Here is a 24,335-nt window from a genome sequence, read left to right as displayed (position 1 = left end):
AAACTCGATTCGCTTAGTTTTCCTGGTTTACTTTTAATATTGTTAAGAAATGCTCTTTGTCTGCGTTGATTACCCGTTTAACGCATAAAGCGTGCGTGGGACGTGAGCATTTCTGTTGTATCTGCTTCCCAACATTTTTGTTTGTTTATTACACTGATCTTCTTAATTTCTAATGTTTGGTGTGTCGTAACTTACTTACGTCATACACATGTCAGTCAGTTACTGAGTCTTTGCAATGTTTGATTCCTCTTCACAGTGTCTCAAGGAAATAATTTCTAGGGATGCAGATTCTTGCTAGGATACGGTACTGGTTGTAAAGAACTCAAACACATTTCAGCATTTGCTATCCTAAGCTCAAGCAGGTACGAATTTGTAGCAACGGTATTAAAAATTCGTATTCGTATATTAACATAAAAGTAAATTTTATCCCTTGTCAGAGATGACAGAGTATGGTAAAATGAGGTGTCACATATGTGACGCAGCTGTGTAATGTTATCAGTTTCAGACCTGTGTCAGTAAAGCGAGTGCCATTTCCAAATTAAGAATGAGGGGCCGATGTCTGGATAACTATTCATGTGTTACGTTTACAGATTATATTGGTTCCTATACATGTCTCCCGCCCCCTCTCCCAAAAAAAATAGGCACACCACGTGGGAATTATCCAAATGTGACGGAAATCGGTAGTGTGATATACATGCACAGCAGCACAGTAACGAGGTGGTCCATATTTGGCCCTTATTCAAGCAGTTATTGGTTTGGCATTGACTGATAGAGTTGTTCGATGTTCTCCTGCGGGATATCGTGCCAAATTCTGTCCAATTCGCTCGTCAAACCGTCAAAATCCCGATATGACTGGAGGCCCCTGTCCATAATGCTCTAAATGTTCTAAATTGGGGAGGGATCTGGCGATCTTCCTGGGTAAGGTAATGTTTGGCAGGCATGAAGACAAGCAGCAGGGACTCTCGCTGTGTGCGGGTGGGCGTTATATTGCTGAAATGTAAGCACAGGATGGCTTGCTATGAAGGGCAACAAAACGGGGCGTAGAATATCACCTACGTCCCGCTATGCTGTAAGGGTGCCGCGAATGACAAGCAAAGGGGTCCTATTATGGAAAGAATGCACCCCAGACCATCACTCCTGGCTGTCGGGCGGCAGTCAGGTTGGTATAACACCGCAGTTTGGGGTTTCTCCAGACATGTCACCCGCCGCTGTGGCCGAGCTGTTCTAGGCGCTTCATTTCGGAACCGCGCTGCTGCCTCGTCGCTGTTTCGAATCCTGCCTCGAGCATGGCTGTGTCTGATGTCCTTAGGTTAGTTAGGTTTAAGTAGTTCTAAGTCTACGGGAGTGATGACCTCATATGTTAGGTCCCATAGTGCTTAGAGCCATTTGAAGCAGTCACGTCTTTGGCCTTGCATCTTATTGACTGAAGTGGATTCACTTCGGTGACGACAAGCGAAGACGTGCCTCTAGACGCCCTGGACTGTCACCTGCCATACGGCCCAACAAGCAGGAGTGATGATCTTGGGTCTCATATTTTTCATAGTAGAGCCCCTTCTGTTGTCGTCCGGACACCTGTACAGCACAGCGGGGTGTCGACGATATTCTACGCCTCGCTGTGTTGCCCTTCCTGGTTAGCCACTCTGCGATTACATTTCAACAAGATAACGACCTTCCGCACACGGTGAGAGCTTCTCCTGCTTGTCTTCGTGCTTGCCAAACCCTATCTTGGCCAGCCACGGTCGACGGATCTCCGCCCAATTGAGAAGGTTTGGAGCGTTGTGGGAGGGCTGTTTAACCAGCTCGGGACTTTCACAATCTAACGCGACAGTTCGACAGAATTTGACACGAGGAGTACATCCAACAACACTGCCAATCAATGCAAAACCGAATAACTGCTTGCATAAGGGCCAGAGGTGGACCAACGCGTTATTGATTTGTTCAACTTGTGAAGTTCTTTCTCTTGAATACATCTTCCAATTTGTTTGAAACTGAAATCATTTGTCTGTACGTGCACAAGACATCTAGTGATTTCCATCCTATTCGGATAATTCCTTCGTGGTGCCTCGTTTTTTTCGTCTTAGAGATTTCGTTAATTGTTGTTTAATTAATACGAAAAGATAAACCCAGTTTAGCGTCACGCCTACGACGAGGTCATTAGCGTTCAATCAGATGTTCGGATTGAAAATAATTGGGAAGAAAACGGACTGTGTGCTTTTTTGTAAGGAACCGTCTTGGCTTCTGACTTAAGCGATTTGGAGAAAACACGAGGAACCTAAGTCTGAAAGTCCAGATGGTAATCTGAACTCTGTTTCCCCTGATTACTGATCGAATGCGTCAGTCATTGCTAGCTGATAAGTTAATTTTGTTTCTTCTTTTTCTTTGGCTTTAGTTCCGTAAGCATAAGGGGTCGGCCTATTAATACGGATTTGGTAATGTTAGTGGTATACTGCGACCGAGCAGCCCGGTATTCATCTAGTGGGATGTGGGAAACCACCTAGAACCTCATCCAGGCTGGACGGACTCCAGCTTTCCTCGTTAGTCCGGCGTCCTAACGTACCTAGCTGGTCGGGAGGGTGCACGTGATAGTTAATACGTGTAAGACACATTATTTTGAAAATTCGTTGCTATAGGTGCAGTATGGGACTACTTCTGGCCACTTGTACCTGCTTCAATTGGGCTCTCTGTTATTGTGTGGAAGTTTGCTGATGGCGTTGGGGATGATGTGAATTTCACACCTATGGTACTGAGAAACGTTTGCAAGTTGTCACTGCACGTCTGCATCAGTTTGAATTTCTTTCAGAAGTGTTGCTGTTTATTTGCTAAACGTGCTTTATATTACAACAGCTCGCTTGTCTCCCTTGAATCAAAAGCGTACCGTTTAATCGTCTGTCGATACTCCTCACCAAATATGAAGACATTTTTAATTTTCATTTCACTTCACATACAGGCATCGCAGGATATCACCCAAGTAAAATTAGTACATAATGAAGTGCTTCCAATGGCCATTGTAGAATTCCAAACCACGGTCTTGCGTTATTGCTAGTTCTGCTCAGCAAGACTGGATGATCAGCAAATCAGGCTGGAGTCCACTCATACCTTCACAGAATTTTGTTTCTTAGAATATCCTGCAGCCTCAGGTCTTTCTCAGTCTTTACATAAAAGAAAAAAAAGTTACGGTTTCAGTGTATTCGAGATTGTTTGTACTGTTGAAGCTAACGGCTATTTCGCCTCATACTTCACCGTAAGAAATTCTGAAGACCTTAGAAATTATGATGAGTGACCTTGTCCCTACGATATAAGCATATAGTGTACACTGCGGTAAAAGTTGCGGGTGTGGTCGTTGTCTTTCTTTAGTTGTGCTATGTTGACGGTGGACTAGACAGCTGTACCGCTCGTAAATCCTGACAGAAGTTGTCAAGTAAGAGGTGGAGGCCAGAGTGCAAAGACAGAGCGAGATAGTGTTCGTTGTCTGCTGCTGTGTCTGTGTGGCTCAAAAGATTACGTCATGACATTAGGCAGCCTGGCATTTTCTGCATACCCTTACTTACTGAAAACTACATACTTACTGGGAACTACATGTAATGCGGTGACAAAAGTCGTGGGATAGCGGTATGCAGATATACAGATGACGGTAGTACTGGGTACACAAGGTATGAAAGGCAGTACATTGTCAGAACCGTCATTTCTACTCAGATGATTTGTATGGAAAGGTTCCGACATGATTATAGCTTCACGACGGGAATTAACAGACTGAACGCAGAATAGTACCTCGAGCTAGACGCATGGGACTTTCCATTTCGGAAATCGTTAAGGAGTTCAGTATTCTGAGAGCCAGTGTGTCAAGAGCGTGCCGAGAATACAAAATTACAGGCATTAATTACCTCGCACCACGGACAACGTATTGTCTGAAGACCTTCACTTAATGACAGAGAGAAGCAACGTTTTCGTAGAGTTGTACCAAGCAATGTGGCATGTTCGCGCACTGGACTCGCATTCGCGAGGATGATGCTTCAAAGCCGTGTCCGGCCAGCCTGATTTAGATTTTCCGTGATGTCTCTGAAATCGATTCAGGCAACTGCCCGGATGGTTACTTCGAAAGGGCACGGCCCACTTCCTTCCTCGTCCCTACCTCATCCGATGGGGCCTGCATACAGTAATCGAGCACTGGTCTAGAATTTGTACCTGTCACGCTTCCCTCCGTTGTCAGATCGATAATTTTTTGATACATCAGGATGTGCACTATCAAACGAACGCTTCTTTTGGTCTGGTTGTACCACAAATTAATTTCTTCTCCACTTGGGTTCACCACCTCCTTATTAGTTGTTCTATCTAACTATCTAATGTATATCGTTCTTCCGCAGCACCACCTTTCAACAACCTTTCTTCACTTCTTCTACGAACTGTTTATTGCCCACGTTCAGCTTCCAGACAAGTTTACAATCCACACAAATACCTTCAAAAAGGACTTCCTTGCATTTTAATTTATAGTCTATGTTAACAAATTTCTCTTTTTCAGAAATGATTTTCTTGCTAGTAATAGTCTATATTTTTTATCCGACTTGATATTGTGTTTATAGTGATGGAAGAGAAGTTAAATAACATTATGTTGTGTACAGCAGGATTATTAGAAGTGCGGCGAAGAAACGAAGAGCAAACAGAATCAAAATTACGTCACATATTTTATTGTGGAGGGAAGGAGCATGGAGAAGTGTGCTTCATTGTAAAAAAGAAAGCAAAAAAAATGTTTCAAATAATGAAAATATCTCAGATAGAGTAGTTAAAAATGAGCAAATAATATTGCATGAACATTTTGTAACTCTTTCCGCCAAAATGCTCTCGTTGCTTACCTGTAAGTGGTTTGATTTTCAGTCTAATATAATGATCCTACTTCTTCCTAGACTTATGCTTGAGTGGTTGCTTCCAAGAAAAGCTGTTGTGATCTTTGTACCGCTGCAGGCGGAATATCTTAAGATATTTCAAGAGCTTCAAGTGTAGAACACTGCCCATGTTCCTAGTCAAGTTAATCACGGGAGTTGTTAGGCTTCTTGGTAACATTAGAACCGGCCTGCGAAGAAGAACTGTTAGAGCGTCAGCTACGACGTGGTCATTTTCACTCGTAATAACTTCATGGAAAAGAATCTCTCGTCGCCGTGGTTACTGCTACATCATTTTCATTAACTACCGCACACATGCACTTTATTCTAATGAGCAGTTAAGCATTGTGACTATGACACCGTAATACTCGTCCCACTTTGGTACCCAGGTCACATTAATTTCTTAGCACTTCCTGCTCTGAGAGAGTTGTCCTACAGCAAAGAATGAAGGAAATTGAGGGGGCCAAACATGAATCGTAATTGAAGTGACTCATTAAACAGCTGGGGTGGACGTCGTTCCATATATGTTTTGGCAAGTTCTGCATTATTCACAAAGTTCTGCTTTACTAGCTGTTCATAGCGGTAATATTCTGAGGAGAGAAATTCTACAGTTGGCTTACTCTGTTTTATTTACACGACACGTTTGTAGTTTTTCTTTTCCCAGCATTTAACCGCTAATAATTTGTTGCCTGGGGCGATTTTGTATTGTGTATTAACTTTCCTTTCAAAATATTGGATGCGGAATTACGGTATTTTCGTGAACTGTGCATAATCACCAGACTGGCGTATGAATTTGCAATCAGGACGGGATGGGGTAACGACCAGAGTGCTCATGCTGTCATGCGAAATCGCACCCCAGGCCATAACCCCAGATGTAGGTCCAGTGTGTCTAACACGCAGCAGGTTGGTTGCAGGCGTTCAACTGCCCTCCTTGTACCCAGCACACGACCATCACTGGCACCAAGACAGAACCAGCTTTCATTAGAAAACCTCGCCGTTTAGTTCCATAAACTGCATCAGTGAGTCAATCAGTGAGGAAACACATCAGATCTTCACCCCGCCCTCCAATGAGATCTCGCTTGACACCTCTGAGGTCGCAAGTGACGGCAGTTTGGAGTCAGTGGAATACACGCTACAGGGCGTCTAGCTCGGAGCTTTAAGTAACCGATTTGTAACAGTTTTTCGTGTCAGTGCGGTGCCAACTGCTGCACAGATTGGGTGCTGCAGAGCTGCAGATGCAGTACGATGCTCCAAGGCCATACACCAAACACAATGACCTTCCCTGTCGTTAGTGCCATGCGGCTGTTTGGAGTCCGGTCATCTTGCGACTGCACGTTCTCGTGAGCAACGCTGCCAGCTAACATGTCCATTCCTGCCAAGACTTTCTGCAGTATCGCGTAAGGAACATCCAGCTTCTCGCAGCGCATTAGACGACCTCGTCAAAATCAGTTTGGGGTTGATAACGGCGTCTTTGTCTTCTTAAAGCCATTCTTGACCAACATCAACTTACCACGAGCGATCTCAAAGGTAACTAACTTTCACGACCCTTAGGAAGTATATTTAAAGTAAACCCTACCTGCTACTAGGGCCACTCTTATGCGACTGGTGCGAAATTTGAGTAAACATCATCTTTCAGATGTAGAAACACCCCTACCAACTTTCATTTATGTCACATAACAACTCCTTCTTGGAGTTGCGATTTTTTTCGGTCGGTGTATTTTTTCTGCATGTTGTTATGTTAGCCCTGTTAAGTCATCTTCATGAAGCATAATAGTTCGACCGTCCATGAAGTGCATCAAGGTTGCTGTTGTTGTTGTTGTTGTTGTTGTCTTAAGTTCGAAAATTGGTTTGATGTAGCGAGCCACTCTGGTCGAACGCTAGTCTATTCTCTGCAAGCCTCTTCATCTATGAATAATTGCTGCAGCCTACATTCATTTGAACCTGCTTACAGAGTTCATGACCAGGTATCCGTCTACAATTTTTGTCCTTCACAATCCCTCCATTACCAAACTGACTGTTCTTGACGCCCCAGGATGTATTCTTTGAACCGACTTCTTCTTTTAGACAAGTTGTGCGATACATTTCTTTTCTCAACGTTAAGCATTGTTGTACAGCACAACGTTTCTAAAGCTTCTAATATCTTCTTGTCTGAACCGTTAATCGTCCACTTTTAACTTCCGCACAAGGCTACACTCCAGACAAATACATAGAAAGGACTTCTTGATATTTTAATTTACATCAGATGTTAACAATTAATATATAATATTACTAGCTATACACGGCGAACTTCGTTCCGCCTCTGAAAATGTTTAACGTTGTTTCGCCATATAAATTGTCTCTAGTCTATAAGAATAATGTATACGTGTAACACAATTTATACGTGTAACACAATAGCCGTTGTTGCCGGGAGCTCGTGTCACAGACAATAATAATGGCCGAAAACTATGTAGGGATCGAGAAAAGGCTTAGGGGGAAGTCCAGCAGTATCGGCCACTAATAGTTCTAAAGTTTATACGGTAGATCGCGTGTATTTAACAATTGCAGCCGGTACACAGCTCGTCCATGAGCTTACAAACATAGCGGCAACGTGTTCGCCAGCATTATGAATAAGGCCAAGCGCACACTCATAGATTTTTATCATGGGTAAAAATATTGTACGATTAAATTATTTTACAGTAACAAAGGAGAGCATAGGAACTTCTTTGTCTCACTAAAAGAATTTTATCGTATGATATATTTCCGTACGATAAAAATCGATGCGTGTGCGCTAGGCCTAAACGTCGGTTTGGTGCATGACACGTGCTGCCTAGTTAAACTTCTCGGTCTAGTTACTTCGATTCAAAGAGGGGGATATTCGAGTAGTTGCTTTTGGTACGTTTTCTTCAATTACTTATCTATCGAATAGTGAAAGACTACCACCGGTAGACACCTGGCGGGGATAACTGATCAAATGATAATTGACCGTTTATCGGCCGGGGTTGAAAATTATTAAATTATTAAAATCTATTAAAAAAATAGGGGTTGGTGGAAGAAGGGTGAAAATTTAGGGTTGCGTGTATTTTGTAATGCCACATCATAAAAAAAGGAAGTTCTGTTTAAAATTAAGAAAAACGTTTTTGGAGTGGACCACTCTTATCACTTAAGGGCATGAAAAATAGATTGCGACCGATTCTCAGACCTACGGAGTATACATGTAAAATTTGATCAGAATCGATCGAGCCGTTTCGGAGGAGTATGGCAACTAACAGCTGACACCTGAATTTTGTATATAAAGATTATACAACGTTACCCCAAAGCTGAAATTGCTTTATCCGTTGGACAGGTAAGACTGATGTAGGTCCCCGTAAGTCATCTCGTTGCCTCACATTAGTAGTTTAAGCTTCAGAAAGTCGTGAGTCAAGTAATCTTGGGCTGCTGGTTGACCCAAATTTCCACTAAATATCTGCCAACCACTGCGAATGTGTATCATGACCTTAACTTAAACGTATTTGATTGGTTTTGCGTACATCATTTGGTTACGTAATATGATTCACTACAAATTCTTAATGACAATCTGAACGGTTTCCAAGTCTCCTCATAATATTACTGGCAGTAGGAGACAATACAGGGAAAATGCAGATATGTATCATCCAAACGTTTTTCGAATTTGTTGGTAGCAGTTTGCTTTCGTGGTAGCACTTAATGCTACTATAGCAAGGAGTGGAGGAGTAAAGTGAGAGTGCCAGTTGAAAGAAAGAAACTGTACATCGTTCGTAAATACGAGAGGAATGCTGACTTAAGCAATACGCTCATCTACGTGTCAAAAGACCAGGCCTTGAAACGTGCCTTGAGGGAGGGGGGAGAGAGGGGGGGGGGGGGGGAAGCTGTTACGCAACCATCGCTGGCTACTTACGCCCGCTGTAGCACATGCTGTGGCGTATTAGAAGTGCGTAGCACAAGTATAATCAGGCTGATGCAGTATTGTAGTAATGACAGTCTGAGGTGCAGAAATGATGTAGTGGATGCGGACTGATGCGCGGCTGATAACAGCAACGCCTGTCTTTCGATCCGAGAATTCTTAACACAGAGATCATCTGTCGTACGATCTTGGCCTTTGTGTTCATCCGACGACATTTTAGTGTAATCCGATACCCTTGGAAGAAAAGGCATTTTCTTTTTTGTGAGGCAAGTTTCAGCAATCTAAGGGAGGGGTAATGGACGAAGCGATGAAACGTGTTCCAGTTTAAAGTAGCCGATATCAGGGAAGGAGCAGTATCTTCTGGATGCAGGGAAAGAGATCAAAACCTAAATTTTGACGGCGAGAGTGGGGGCGTGTAAACCGCCCTCCTCCAGAATACGAGTCCAGTGCCCCCTCGCTTGGCGGCAACAGGACCAAACACTACTGGGCACTACCGTTTTGGGAAATAAGACGCCGGCGATCTCGGCTGACAGAGAGTCCGAATAATAAGCAAAGACTAGTTCCGGCTTTTGTTTAGACTTCCTGCAGCACTGTGAGAACGGAACTGTTCTGTAAAGTCGTTTGTCAAGGCGGACCGTCAGAGATACAGGGTGAGATTTTCGCAGCCAACCGTTATAAGGATTGAGGCGATAAATTTTCCACAGTCTACGGTATTCCTCCTATAGCCTCTGTGGTCCCTATTTGCAATCTAATACGTTAATCACGACGATGCTCAAAATACCCAGAAAGAAACATTGTTTTTCGCTGTTTCTCGTGGTTGCTTGGGTTTTCACCTAGCAATCAGGAAAACTGTACAGTGCGAGTCGCGTAACAACTGCGTCTCCTTTTTGATTCTTACTCTCCAACACATCTTACGTTATGTGGCGGAGCATACTTTGTGCACCACTGTTAGATGTCATTTACTTCGCGAGCTGCTCAGGATAATCCAAAAATGGTTTTCGGAAAACAATAGTGCAAAGATGTTACTTAAGTTTCTTACATGTTATGACACTCTTGCGTGAAGCGAGATATAGAAGCAATAAAACTTTTTTTAACTGCAAAAAGAACATACTTTTTGATTGGTGTTCGAAATCTCTTAAATAGACCAGTAATTTGTTACATACATTCTTCAAATGGTTCAAATGGCTCTAAGCACTATGGGACTGAACAGCTGAGGTCATCAGTCCCCTAGACTTAGAACCACTTAAACCTAACCAACCTAAGGACATCACACACATCCATTCCCGAGGCAGGATTCGAACCTGCGACCGTAGCAGCAGCGCGGTTCCGGACTGAACCGCCTAGAACCACTCGACCACATACATTCTTAACTTTGGCGTTGAAACGGGTAGTGTCACTCACCTCGTGAATGCATCCTAATGCATCCAGCTTAGCTTAATAGTTTTAAAAGTTGTGATTTATACACTGTCTGACAGAATGATATGCTCGGACGTCATTGTAACTTCGTGGACTTACATACCATTTGCGGCTGTGTAAATGGTGAAAGTCGCAGACGTACCTGTATACTGTACTTGGATAGGCTACTGCATTTAGTGTGTGTGTGTGTGTGTGTGTGTGTGTGTGTGTGTGTGTGTGTGTGTGTGTGTGCGTGTGCGCGCACTAGCTGAGAAACCTGGCACTGCTCGAGTATCCGTTTTTTCAATTTTCTATTACAGACAAAATCTTGTATGCACACCTGCAGTAGAGTCAGTGAGAGACGGTCTCCAATAGTTTCTGTACGCTGGTCGCAGTTATTTTGCGAGCCTATAACACGATTTTGTGAACTCAATGGCAACGCTTCTTCAGAGCTCTATAGCGGTTACTGTTTCCGTCTACAGCTGCTTTCGCTGCTCAGCTCAAAACTGTTGAAAGCGCTGCCAGGTGTCAGGTATTTTCTCAAGTCGACGCGAGTGTAGGAGTGTCATAGTAGTAAAGAATAGATGTATTAAAATTTCATACATGATACAACATTTTTTCACGCCTCCCTGTGTCAGTGACGTCACATGTCTTGAACTATGTTTCTTATAACGATATATCTGTGTGGGTACATTTAGCGGCATAAGGGATACTGTCTGCGAAATTTATTGCGAACAGGGCCTGTATCATAGAAGTAATAAATTTAAATATCATGCATGATGCAGCAGATTTTACGCATCTCAGCGTTTATGATGTCCTATTTTCTGAACTATGATAGGTAGGTGATTCTTACTCGTATAGAGATTGTTGCCTGACAGTAAGGGATATATGTACCAAGTTCTGTTGAAGTCGGTCCAGTGGTTTAGAAGGAGATGTGGAACATACACACACACACACACACACACACACACACACACACACACACATGCATTTTACCATTTTTATAATACGTACAGATTTACAAGGATAATTACATAGTCTATTTGAAAAAAACTTCCTGAACATAACAGAACAGATGGTACAGAATGTGCCGAACGTTGTGACCGAGCGGTTCTAGGCGCTTCAGTCCGGAACCGCGCTGCTTCTACGGTCGCAGGTTCGAATCCTGCCTCGGGCATGGATGTGTGTGATGTCCTTAGGTTAGTTAGGTTTAAGTAGTTCTAAGTCTAGGAGACTGATGACCTCAGATGTTAAGTCCCATAGTGCTTAGAGCCATTCGAAGAATTTTTTTTTTGGATACAGTAAGTGAAAGAGAAACTCTCTCTCTCTCTTTCTCTGTCTCTGTCTCTCTCTCTCTCTCTCTCTCTCTCTCTCTCTCTCTCTCTCTCTCTCTCACTTATTCTTCCCCGGCCCCGCACATTAGTTTCGAAAACTGCCAATAAGGGCATCACCGTCTGTAGTTGCTAAAAATGCCGACAAACCAAGCAGAGTACGCGTTTTTGTGCAAGAATTTGCCCGTTGCCAATCATCAGTGTGTGTGGAAGTGCTTTCCGTGAGAGGTTTCACAAAACACTATCGGTTTGCAACGGCGTTGTGAAGTGGTACAAGAAATTCTGGCAGGGTTGCTGTTTGTGTGAGGCCATACTTCAGGCCGACTGGGCGTGTCACAAAAGGCGAGGGACGTGATTTTGCGAAGCCCACAAAGTTTACCTGTAGATCTGGTCCAGAATTCCACAACTATGTACGAGAATACCTGAAAAGGGACGTTGCCACGTCGCTTGCTACACCTCTCACACAGAATATCAGAGAGTTGCGTCACCGCATCGCTGCAGCTGTTCTCACTGATACCTCTCATACGTTGGGTCGGTTATGGGCACAGGAGGACCTACGATTATATGTGAGCCGAGTAACATAGGTTGGCCACAAATCACATTTACGAACACTGTGAAAAGCATTGAGAGTTCGCCTTTCACGTTCAGCACCATTTGTTACTTTGTTCCTGGCCCGTTATCTGTAACGGTTTTCTGAACTGTTTTACAGAGTTTATAATTGACCCGCATATTTACACACCTATCGGGGAGAAAGAGAGAGAGAGAGAGAGAGAGAGAGAGAGAGAGAGAGAGCAGCAGTGTATGCGGATGTAGATATTATTCTACGGGAAACGGTGGAGAAAGGACAGAATATTATTTGAAAAAAATATTTAGTTTTCTCTTCCAGCGACGTAAAACTCACGGAATACTACCACGCCAGTAAGAGTACAGTAGTAACATCACACAAAATCGCTGACGTTAAACAAAGCGTAATTCAATTTTCCTCTGATTGAGAATGTATTTTAACGTGTGTTGTCATAATGCACGCTGTTCGCTCAAATGAAAATACGATGTTCACGAACATGTAAATGCAGGAAGACTGGGCTTTAAGTCCCTTCGACCGCGAGCTCATTAAGGAAGGATCATTAGGTCACTTGATGCAGATCGGTTTGGATAACGATCGTGTTCTATAAAAAGCAGCCATTCTGGAATTCGTCACAAGCGACGTAAGGAAACCACAGAATATATAAACCTGGATTCCCAGGAGGGGACTTGAACTCTGTTTCTCCTGATTGCGAGTCTAGTAATCACATACAGACGTAGATGGATCACTTTACGGAAAACAAATATGGGTAAGCTACTTGCCAATCAGCTCAGTACACAGTGTAATGACTCACACTAATGTAGTTCGAGTGACACTAGCATTGCAGACAATTAAATGACGACATTGACTGGAGACAAGAGGTCTTTGCTGTCAAATGATCAGTACGCCATCCGAGATTTTGAGATTTAGAAGTTGCTGTGGACATAACTCTGCATGGGCTTACCACTGTCCACGTGCGTCACCAATCTCTTTGGGCCCTGCCAGGCTAATGTACTGTTAGTAGGACCCATTGGCACATACGAATTCCTGAGAAGCCGTCATCACTGTCCGGATAGAAAGAATATTGGGAGTACCGGACTGAGGCAGTTTGAGGAATAACGTCAGAACATGGGGAACGCTCTGCTACTTTTACATCTGCACCTTATGATACGACTTTGAGGAAAGCAGGCAGTAATACAGACCTTAAGCACGCCATCGCTCATACCATTTTTAATTTAGGCTCAATAAATTACATAACTTCAGGCTACGATGACAGGAAACTGAAACTGTAAGAAGTCTTACATAACGCTGATGGTGTATAGTTAGGATATCCAAAGTGCGGCAAAAAAGGGACCAAATACATCTAAAATCGGGATGAGTGTTTAAGTACAGAGTAACATAATAAAGTGGAAATTCAGGGGTATGGGTAACAACAAAATTAAATATAATATTACACGTATTCGAAGAATCTCAGTACCAAAGAAGTCGCAAAAGCACTTGGCAATTTTTTGCACTTGGCCCAGTTGTAGACAAAGACTTACCTTCAGTATTTCTGGTAAACTAAGTCGCTTTTCAGAGCCCTCGATGTTTTGGAAACGGAAGTTTGTTTTCAGTGTGTGTGATGCTTGGACTGCAATTACACATGGGCTGATAACGCGAAAGTTATTAGAAAACAAGGAATAGTTTATCGGGGAAATAGACCATTGGATAAATGCATGTTTTACTTGGCAACATCGGAAAAAGGTTCCGTGAAGTGAGTGAACTGGAAAATGTAAGTATGGCTGCAATGTAGATATGTAAAACCAAACGTTCTTAGTGACAGGGAAAAGCGCAATTCATTCCTGTTTCCAAGAACGATCGTCGAACTGACACGAAACTATACGCTCATATCGCTGACTTACCAGTGTGTTGTAAGATTCTGGAAAACGTTTCATATTTGGGTAGTACGATATTTCTAGACATTGAAGAATTTCCTCTGTAGGAATCAACATGGATTCCGCAAACAATAATGAATCTCAGATCGCTCTCTTCGCTCAGAAGATTAAAAAGGCAGTATATAACGGCGACCGGGTAGATTCTGTGTTCTTTGACGCTGAGAACGCGTTCGATACAGTTCCACAATGCCGCCTAGTGAACAAAGTACGAGCGTACGGAATATCAGACCAGCTGTGTGACTAGATTGTACAGTTCCTATCAAACAGAGCAGAGTAGATCATTTTTAAGGTAGGGAAATCTTCATACGTAAAAGTAACTTGCGGCATCTACGCACATGATTCTTGTGACGAGATACATTTCAGACGTTACAGGATCGCGGTACAAGAGAGATTTCATCGATCTCCACAGAAAGAAAGCAAGGCTCGATAAATCAGGCGAGTGTGGGGACCAGAGAAATAGTCCAACTTGCCCAATACATCGATGTTCAAATGCCTACGAACAGCCACTCCAAAATGATCAGGGGCCCCACCATGTTGGAACCACAAGCTGAGCTTCGCATCTGGTGAACCATCTTCATGCAAACCAAAAAGAACCCTTTCCAGAAAGGTCCGATAATTCGTGGCGGGCAAGCTATGTGGGAAGCAATGTCGTGCTGCGTGGTGCCATACACGGTGAGGATTTTCTGGCGTCCACAAATGCCCATTGTGGAGACTGAATACAAGTCCATACGTGAACGACTCCTGATCACTAAACAACATAGAAACTGGGAAATGCACATCTCGTCCACTTTGTCGCAGAAATCACTTTGCGAGATGCGTAGGCCTATGTTTAGGCTGGTTATCGGAATGCAATAACAGCAGCCTTCTGAGATGAAAGGCGTGTAATGGCTCGGCGTTCAGAACACTGGGCACCGCTACGAGAGCCGGCCGGAGTGGCCGAGCGGTTCTAGGCGCTACAGTCTGGAACTGCGGTCGCAGGTTCGAATCCTGCCTCTGGCATGGGTGTTTGTGATGTCCTTAGGTTAGTTAGGTTTAAGTAGTTCTAAGTTCTAGGGGACTGATGACCACAGCAGTTAAGTCCCATAGTGCTCAGAGCCATTTGAACCATTTGCACCGCTACGAGACATTCTTCAGCCCGAGGCAACGGCACATATGCTGGTGCTCGGATTAGTCTCCACTGCATCCAACACAGTTTCTTCCCTAACGACCGAATGCGCCGATCGTGGCCTGCGCTAACTCTGCCACTTCTTAATGACCCGTAGTCACACAAATTTTGATGTAGACGTGAAAAAAGATTGTCGCGGTTTATGTTTGTCTGGGAGCGTTCTTGATTAATGCGTCCACCGGCTCATCCGTTGCACTCAACTATTCCATACATTATGTACGTGTCTGCGCTAACGGCGTTGCCGCAGTGGTCACACGGTTGCCGTCAGATCATCCAAGTTAGGCACAGTCGGGCTTGGCTGTAGTAGTAGTAGTAGTAGTAGTAGTAGCAGCTTTATTCATCCATAGATCTCATTTTACAAGGATATAGGACATGTCAAAGTATTTACAAGTTTAGGCCAATTTAAAATAATGTAATTCGTATACACATACATTTACAGACTTCTAGTTTGAAACAATCATTAGATTTACTCCTGGTATACAATACTTTTTTACAAATAACTATTAAATAATGTAGTGCCACACGTTTCTCTCATATCTCACCATCAGTCACTGCGCGCATTATTGTTTCATAGCACTTCACTCACTGCCGGCCCTAGTGGCCGTGCGGTTCTAGGCGCTACAGTCTGGAACAGACCGACCGCTACGGTCGCAGGTTCGAATCCTGCCTCGGGCATGGATGTGTGTGATGTCCTTAGGTTAGTTAGGTATAATTAGTTCTGAGTTCTAGGCGACTGATGACCTCAGAAGTTAAGTCGCGTAGTGCTCAGAGCTATTTGAACCATTTGAACTTCACTCACTAACACACAAACACACACGCAATGGGTGTGATCTCTGGGCCATTTTCTGTACCACAACTTCCCATTTGTTATCCTGGAAAACTAAGTCAGTATCCCTTTATAATGACTGACATGTTGAGCTGGCATTTGGATGGATGACCGCGTGTCTGCCAAGCGCTGTTGGCAAGCGGAGTGCACTCAGCCCTTGTGAGGACAACTGAGGAGCTACTTGATTGTCAAATAGCGGCTGCGGTCATGAAAACTGAAAATGGCCAGTGGAGTGATGTGATGACCACAAGCTGCTCCATGTCTGCATCCAATGACGCCTATTAGCTAAGGGTGACATGGCGGCTGGTCGGTATCGTTGGCCTGTTTTTACGGAGTTTAAGTTTAAGGGTGTTTCCGCAATCTCACCCGTCTTATGCTGCTCCGTGCTTCCCGTCTACTGGCTAGCGATCGACTCAGGGAATCCTCCTTCCCGTAGTCTTGTGTATAGCACCATCTGGTACTCTTGTGTGCAGTACCACGCAGCGGCATACGACGACGTTTGCGCACATTGGTTGCTATGCAATTCTTGATCCTTATGATGTACCCCACTTCCACTAAAAGTTTGTCATGACATTTCTGCGACGCCCTGCACATTTATATATTCAATTTCCCTCGTTAGATTTGTCAGGCGCATTTGGTCTAGAGATTCGGTAGATATTTGCTCAGAAAGGCTCTGAGCACTATGGGACTTAACATCTGTGGTCATCAGTCCCCTAGAACTTAGAACGACTTAAACCTAACTAACCTAAGGACATCACACACATCCATGCCCGAGGCAGGATTCGAACCTGCGAGCGTAGCGGTCACGCGGTTCCATACTGAAGCACCTAGAACCGCTCGGCCACACCGGCCGGCTTCACCCTGGCACCTGGTTGCCTCTGCCACAAATTTTCCATCAACAATTATGCACCATTCTCGTCCATTTCATTTTAGGAATATGAATGAAAATAGGTCTTGCATGTTAATACTACTGTAAACCTGGTCTTTTCATGGCTTGTATTGTAAAAGAGGACGGACAAGTGTAGTGTAGGCAGTCTCTTTAAGACCGAGCGAGGTGGCACAGTTGTTAGGTATTCGGGAGGACGACGGTTCAACCCTGCGTCCGGCCATTCTGATTTAGGTTTTCCGTGATTTCCCTAAATCGCTCCAAGCAAATGCCTTGATGATTCCTTTCAAAGGGCACGGCCGACTTCCTTCCTCGTGCTTCCCCAATCCGATGAGGAGTCTCTTTAATATATCTGTTACATTTTCTAAGTGTCCTGCCAATAAAACGCAGTCTTCGGTTAGCCTTCCCCACAACACTTTCTGTGTGTTCCACCCAATTTCTTTGCTGGTTCCATGGTTAGGCACACACTTTACAATTTTTTACGTTGATTACACTAACAGTACAAATTGTTTGAACACACAAAGCAATCTACAACAATACCTGTTAGCTGTACATATGAGTTCGTTATTCGGCATGTGCTTCTACAGGCAGAAAGGTGTGCAACGGTACCAATTGTTTAGTAATAGAGAACGGATACGTTTGCAAAATTGAATAGCCAATACGACGCTTGCATAAACGCTCAAGGGCATTACTCGCATCACATTATTGTCCAGATTATCACCGTTCTAAAGTAAATTTACGGTTCGTTGGTAGTTTGGGGATGGTCTTACTGCATGGGAGTATGGTAAAACTATATATCTTTGACCAAAATTCATACCTCGACTTACTTGAAAGTCGTCTTATCAGCCGAAGTACACGGTACTTTTGTACCAAAAGTTCGTATAACGCAGATATGAAGTTTACGTGTAACTACTTTTCAGAAAGAAGATAAACTAACAAACTCACTGAAGATACCACAACGAGTGCTGAAACATACCTGGATGATAACAAAACCAAAAAACAGTGTGTTTCATAAGGCGTAATTCCTGTACAGTTCTAATTGGAAATCACCATTTAAATCGTTGCCTGGAACACTACACCTCGTAGGAGGCGGTCCCAGAGACTCGCGAGCTCCATGCAAAGCAATGAAAGTTAATAGCGAGGTATACGAGCTTGATGTGAACGCTGTAAGCCGGTTCTTAAGCTACCTAGGCATAAAATGGGGCATACACGTGCTGTATGGGCATTAGCCAGGCGTCAACAGGCTTAACGCGATTTGGTCGCTCGCCGAGCAGCCGGTGTTCGCTGCAGCCTGGAGCCGTAAACACGCTGTTAGCTGCTTGCTGCACAGGTCGTTCGAAGGATAGATGAGAATTTCATTTAATCATTTTATTTTCCTGCCTCATATGTCCAATTATGGGTAAATAGATAAAAACAAGCTCTAAATCGCTGACAGAAAACGCTAGTGGATGTCTGACGAACGCCGACTGAACATAGTTTGCTACAGACAGTCTGCACAAAACACAAAGTGTGCACAGCCAAAACTCAAATCACAGGGTGAACCAGAATTCTACCGATAAGATTTCGGAGGTTGTTCAGGGATATTGTCATAGTATTTTGTTATAAGGGGCAGGCTGTCTGGTTTATCACAGAGTAATAATGTTATAATGATCGATTTTGTTTGTTACCGCAGTTATCTCCGTTTCTGTGAAAATACCTTCATAATAGTGTAAGAGCCTGTAACAGGCAAACACCAAAACGTACAACAGGAAATGCAGAGTAATCCAACAACCCTCAGACAAAACACGTGTACTTATCACCCCTTGTGCTGGAACAGCTCATCATAGCGTGGTTGTGCCGCTCTAATTGCATTCAGTGGAAACACACTGCGGTGCATATCAGCTAACTCCGCGTCAGTAAACCCATCCATACTCCTGTGTATCACTGTTAACATACAGCTATCACAGCCGGAAATCAAACGCGGGACGCACCAGAGAGCTACTGAATGCTAATTTGACGACGAAGAGTAAAGTGAGCATTATTTTGTCGATAGCAAGTGCGGTGAGCAAACGCGAGAAGTGTGTTTCCGAACAAGACACGCGGCACATACGTCAACATTTGTAAAGTTGTGCAAATGTTTTCAGTGTAATAGGTAATAGGTAAGTTAGTCGGTAATGGGCCACCGAAGGCCACGAGTTCCTTATAGCAAGTACCCGGAATATATCACCAAACAAACTTCGAAATTTTGTTTGTGGATTTCGGCCTCACACTAAAAAAAAGTTCAGTTACAGAAGCGATTCCATTACACTTCCATTTTTCCTCCACGAATGCTGTTATTATTTGTCTTCTTGTGCAGCACAACTAGGTTGTGTTATGTGTTCCAAACAGTTTTAATTTTTAGTGCAATGAGCGTAAAAAATTGTAAAGTGTGTGCAAAGTAATAGGAAGCTAGATTCAAAATAAAAGTTATAAAACAGGTTAAAGGATCGAACAACTGTGCTGTAGCAAGGGCATTCGATGCACCAGAGAACTGGAGAAAGAATGAAGATGCTATTAAACAAATGCCAATTAAAAAGTTTTCTGTAAATGAGAGGAATAGCCTGCTGGCCAGATTTAGAAAATAGCGTTGCAAAATGGTTCAAATGGCTCTGAGCATTATGGGACTGAACTTCTGAGATCATCAGTCCCCTAGAACTTAGTATTACTTAAACCTAACTAACCTAAGGACATCACACACATCCATGCTCGAGGCAGGATTCGAACCTGCTACCGTAGCGGTCGCGCACCTCCAGACTGTAGCGCCTAGAACCGCACGGCCACTCCGGCCGGCATATAGCGTTGCAGAGTGGGTAGAACAACAGAGGCGGAGTTGTTATGTTGTTACAAGAAATGTGATTATAGCTTATGCAATTTATCTACAGGGGATCTTAAATTGATTTTATATTTGTAGACCCATACAAGGCTTTTAATACTGTTCCGCCGGCCATTGTGGTCGAGCGGTTCTAGGCGCTACCGTCTGGAACCGCGCGACCACTACGGTCACAGGTTGGAATCCTGGCTCGGGCATGGATGTGTGTGATGTCATTAGGTTAGTTAGGTTAAAGTAGTTCTACGTTCTAGGTGACTGATGACCTCAGAAGTTAAGTTCCCTAGTGCTCAGAGACGATAATGTTCCGCACGAGCAGCTTCTAATCAAATTGTGTGCGCGCGGAATATCGTCTCAATTGTGACAGTGGATTCATGATTTCGTGTTAGGAAGGCCACAGTTCGTAATAATACACGGATAGTCAACGTGTATGACAAATATCAGCCCATCTTTCATAAACACAATAGCAGACACAGTACTATAGTTATTACTAAATGGTTTATAATATGTATTTGTGGAATTTATATCATGCTTATCATAATATGTGGAATGCAAAATGTGTAGAATACCTGGTTACATGTAAGAGGAAGTATGGTCACCACAATCTTCCTAGATTAAATAAATAAATAAAAAAGTTAGCCCGCAGCTCGTGGTCGTGCGGTAGCGTTCTCGCTTCCCGCGCCCGGGTTCCCGCGTTCGATTCCTGACAGGGTCAGGTATTTTCTCTGCCTCCTGATGGCTGGGTGTTGGCTCAAATGGTTCAAATGGCTCGGAGCACTATGGGGCTCAACTGCTGTGGTCATCAGTCCCCTAGAACTTAGAACTACTTAAACCTAACTAACCTAAGGACGTCACACACATCCATTGCCGAGGCAGGATTCGAACCTGCGACCGTAGCAGTCGCACGGTTCCGGACTGCGCGCCTAGAACCGCGAGACCACCGCGGCCCTCGGCTGGGTGTTGTGTGGTGTCCTTAGGTTAGTTAGGTTTAAGTAGTTCTAAGTTCTCGGGGACTGATGACCATAGATGTTGAGTCCCATAGTGTTCAGTGCCATTTGAACCATTTTTTTGAAAAAGTTAGAGTCAGTTGTACCTAGCGATGCCAACAGTCTTCCCCACCACTCGAAAGCACCATTCGACTGGTCCCTGGTGGTTGTACTTCGAAACATCTTGGTTTCATCCTTGGAAGAGATAGTGTAGTAGGCCATTCCACTTTAAGGGTTTTTTTCATTATACTGTCCCGCATCTGAACGTCCACTGAGTGACGACAGGTGACCTTTTCAGCTGAATCAAGTATTGTACTACATCGGACAGATGGCTCTTGGCGTGTTCAGCACTGCAACGACCGTTGAGAGTCCAGGCAGGAGCAGGGAGTGTTATGGTCTCGGAAATGTTTTCATGGCATTCCCTGCGTGATCCCGTCATTCTGGAAGGCACAATGGATTAACAGAAGTGTCCATCTACCCTTGGGGACCACTTTCATCACCATATGCTGATCGTTTTTTTCCTTGGCGCGATGGCATCTACCAGCAGGACAATGCAACGTGTCCCACAGCTTTCAGTGCACTTGTGTGGTTCGAAGAGCACCAGCATAAGTTTACCTCCTCCCCACCCACCCGCCCTCCTCTCCTCTGCCACCAGACTCCCCGGTTTAAAATCGGATGAGTTTTTATGGGACTACCTCGATAGCGCTGTTTGCACCATGGATCCTCAACTGAAAAACATAGCGCAGCTGGCCATATCACTGGAGTTGACGTGGTTCCACATCCCTGTCGACACCTTTCAGAACCTCACTGACTCACTTCCTGCATGTCTACGTTGCTACAAAAGGCGGTTAGTCAGAATTCTGACTGACGGCCACATTAATGTGATTGGATCGTGGATTTTCTGATCCAGCATTTACAATTTCCGTTGCTCGTATTCAACTCTTTCCCTAAGTACCCACGCTTTAACATTAATTTCCGCCAGAATAATCTCAATTGACGCCATATTCGAAACAAAATTAGTGGCGTCAAGTGTGCCTGTTGATGGCCGTATAATAAGCCACGAGCAGTGGCGCCATTTTAGTTGCGTGCGTGAATGTGACTGAACGCCAGCTGGACCGTCAAGCGCGAGCGGCGCAGTACAGCAAGGCACGGCGGCGTGCCGACGTAGGATCCTGTTTGCCGCATTCCTGGCGAGTGAAGGGGCGGCCGAAGGACTCCGACAGCGAAAGTGAGCCGCCGCTGCTGCTGCCACAGCCGCCTGGCTCCGGCCCTCTACACAGAGCCACAACAGCGTGCAGAGCGGTAGGCGGCGCCTAGCGTGGCGACATTGTAAAGACGTTACAATGACACCAACCAGCCACGTCTGGCCGACGGACTTGATCTGTTTAAGGAGTGACTGCCTTCGAGCATTTCCTGCTCATAAGGTACATACCCACAATGGTGCGTTACTTGTGCAATCCAACTCCCGATCTGACATTTTTAATTTGATACTCCCAGTGTAGCGGAGCGACTGGAGTCGTATTTATTTTATTATAATTACTGTCACGGATCGTACGTGTTTATTCACTGAAGAGCCAAAGGAACTGGTACAACTGCCTACTATTGTGTATCGCCCCCGCGAGCATGTAGAAGTGCCGCAACACGACGTGGCATGGACTCGACTAATGTCTGAAGTAGTGCGGAGGGAATTGACACCAAAACTCCTACCGGGCTGTCCCTAAATCCATAACATTACGAGGGGGTGGAGATCTCTTCTGAACAGGCTCCCATATATGCTCAACAATATTCATGTTTGGGGAGTTTGATAGCCAGCGGAAGTGTTTAAACTCATAAGAGTGTTCCTGGAGCCACTCTGTAGCAGTCCTGGACCTGTGAAGTTTCGCATTGTCCTGCTGGAATTGCCCGAGTCCGTCGGAATGCACAATTGACATGAATGGATGTAGGTGATCAGACAGGATGCTTACTTACATGTCACCTGTCAGAGTCATATCGAGACGTATCAGGGGTCCCTTATCATACCAATTGCACACGCCCCACACCATTACCGTTCCTCCACTAAACTGAACAGTCCCCAGCTGATATACAGGGTCCTTGGGATTCGTGGGGTTGTCTCCACAGCCGTACACGTCCATCCACACAATTTGAAACGATACTCGTGCGACCAGGCAACATGTTTCCAGTCATCAACAGTCCAATGTATGTGTTACGGGCCCAGGAGAGGCGTAAAGCTTTGTGTTGGTGCAGCCATAAAGGGTACATCAGTGAGCCTTCAGCTTCAAAATGCCGTATCGATAATGTTTCGTTGAATAGTTTCTGACACTTTTTGGTGGTTCAGCATTGAAATCTGCTACAATTTGCGGAAAGGTTGCAGTTGCGCCACGTTGAACGAATCGTCGCTGGTCTCGTTCTTCAAGTGCTTCAAATGGCACTGAGCACTATGGGACTTAACATCTGAGGTCATCAGCCCCCTAGAACTTAGAAGTACTTAAACGTAACTAGCCTAAAGACATCACACACATCCATGCCCGAGGCAGGAATCGAACCTGCGACCGTAGCTGTCGCGTGGTTCCAGACTGAAGCTCGTAGGACCGCTCGGCCAGTTGTCGGCGGTCCCGTTCTTGCAGGATCTTTTTACAGCCATAGCGAAGTCGGAGATATGATGTTTTACCTGATTCCTGATTTGCACGGTACACTCATGGAATGGCCGTACGGGAAAATCCCCACTTCATCGCTACTTTGGAGATGCTGTGTCCCATCGCTGGTGCGGCGATTATAATACTACGTTCAAATTCACCTAAGTCTTGATAACGCCAGACAGTTGTTATCGCCGGCTGAAGTGGCCGAGCTGTTCTAGGCACTGCAGTCTGGAACCGAGTGACCGCTACGGTCGCAGGTTCGAATCTTGCCTCGGGCATGGCTGTGTGTAATGTCCTTAGGTTAGTTCTAGGGGACTGACCACCTTTCATGTTAAGTCCCATCGTGCTCAGAGCCATTTGAACCATTTGAACCACTTGTTATCTTATATTGGTCGACTGCAGTGCTATTTTCCGCCTGTTTACATATCTCCGTATTTGAATAAGGATGCCTATACCTATTGTAAACAGTAATGGCCCTATGACACTCCCTTGGCGCACTCCCAAAATTACCTTCACATGTGTTGATTTCGTCTTGTTATATACAATGTCATATAGAAAGTCATGAATGCAGTCGCAATTCTGTCCAGATTCTCGGTTTGTTCATATTTTGTTCCTGACCAGAAACAGCCCATAGTACCGAACATGACCTCAATCTGAGGAATTCAACTAAATATGTGGAAATTATAATTACGAACAACTGAAATGGGAACCATCACAGTAGTAAATGTTTTGGGGAAGAGAAAAAAATTGCAAAACACTTAGAAGATGCAACAGATCTGCAGAAACGACTCATATCTTCGCGAAATTTAATCTGTAATTTTCTGTAAATTACGCTTTAGCAACGACTTCTTGCCAGATGTGAGCGTTGGGACTTAAGGTGAGGCTTACTGTTCAGATTGACTGATCGCAAACAGAGCGTGCTGTGTCTGGTATCATGTTTTACGCTATAGCTGATGTACGGGTGAGATAAAAGAGCGAAAAGGGGGGTGGCGGGTGG

At 44.3% G+C, this 24,335-nt stretch overlaps 1 protein-coding gene and 1 non-coding gene across 2 annotated transcripts in view; both read left to right on the top strand.

Moving 5' to 3' along the window:
• LOC126281354 (mucin-5AC-like) overlaps positions 1–24,335 on the top strand; it is a 534,499-nt gene that overhangs the window by 267,999 nt on the left and 242,165 nt on the right. The window lies entirely within an intron of this gene.
• Trnap-ugg (transfer RNA proline (anticodon UGG)) lies at positions 14,921–14,993 on the top strand. The gene has a single exon. It is a non-coding gene; the product is annotated as a tRNA-Pro (tRNA).

This window comes from Schistocerca gregaria, chromosome 7 (assembly GCF_023897955.1).
Source record: "Schistocerca gregaria isolate iqSchGreg1 chromosome 7, iqSchGreg1.2, whole genome shotgun sequence".
Classification (NCBI taxonomy): Eukaryota; Metazoa; Arthropoda; class Insecta; order Orthoptera; family Acrididae; genus Schistocerca; species Schistocerca gregaria.
Note: the sequence above shows the minus strand (reverse complement) of the source record. Positions and strands in the feature narration are given on the sequence as shown.